Raw genomic sequence first — 1,290 nt, 5'->3', positions numbered from 1 at the left:
GGACATGGCTGCCCTGGAGAAGGACTATGAGGAGGTTGGGGTAGATTCTGTTGAAGGAGAGGGTGAGGAGGAAGGAGAGGAGTACTAATTCCTTTGACCCTGCAGTATGTCAATACTCCAGCTTCTGTTAACTGACAAGACAAAGCTTTCTGGCTAGATTGTCTTCACTATCATCTCTGATCATGTCTTAATTTCCCATGTGTATCTATTATCTTTTCCATCATGTCTCAAAGTAAAAGTATTCTAAAAGAAAAAAAAGAAAACACCCCAACCCAATCCAGATCAAGTCCATAAAGCCCGATATCACTCCATATGTCAATATTAGTCCATAAATTCCTCTCTAGACTCATGCAGTCATGCAATGACGCTGAATGAAGGAAGATCACAGGCCAGTGGGTGGAAAGTCTTATGGATCCAGTGGTTGTGGAAGCGTCTCAGCACTGGCATGTGTCTTCACATGACTTCTCCAGTTCCAGGGCTCCAGCTGCAACAGGGTAGCTCCACATGGCTTGTCAGCAGAAAGATGAAGCAGAGAATCTGGGTCTGGCCTCCAGTGAGTTATTTATCTCCATAGCATCTCCAAATGCAACCTGATTGACAGTCTAAACTCTACCCCTTCACTCTTAATAGCCTCAAGTTGACACCAGATTATGTAACTACCACACCTCCTTAGACCCAAAGAAAAAATAGACTAAAAACTAACGAAAGGAGAAAAAGTTACCAACCTAATAGTAACAAAAACAAACAGGAGTGACAATATTCATCCCTAATAAAATAGAATTTAAGGCAAAAAATCATGAAAGACATGAAAGGACACTACATGATTAAAAGAACCACAGAACAAGAATACATAACAATAACAAGCATATACATAATCAAGGAAGACCCTTGAAATATGTTAATCAAACCCTTACAGAGTTGAAGAGAAAAATAGATAAAACAACAATAATAGTAGGAGACCAATTCCCCTACTCTCAAAGGAATACAGATCACCAGGAAAGAAACTCAATAAAGACACAGAAGAACTAAACAACATAATTAAACAACTCTACCGCATAGACATATTCAGAGCACTCCACCCGCAGCAGCACAGCATGCATTTTTTTCCAGTGCACATGGAACATTCTATAAAATACACCATACGCAAGATATGACAAAATAACAATTTATAAACTATCGAGGGCTCATGAGGGAGGGGGGAGCGGGGAGGGAGGGGAAAAATGAGGACCTAATGCCAGGGGTTTAAGTGGAGAGAAAATGTTTTGAGAACGATGAGGGCAATGAATGTAC

Source organism: Echinops telfairi, unplaced genomic scaffold, assembly GCF_000313985.2.
Source record: "Echinops telfairi isolate 266 unplaced genomic scaffold, ASM31398v2 ScPeMD7_7410;HRSCAF=8448, whole genome shotgun sequence".
Lineage (NCBI taxonomy): Eukaryota > Metazoa > Chordata > Mammalia > Afrosoricida > Tenrecidae > Echinops > Echinops telfairi.
Note: the sequence above shows the minus strand (reverse complement) of the source record.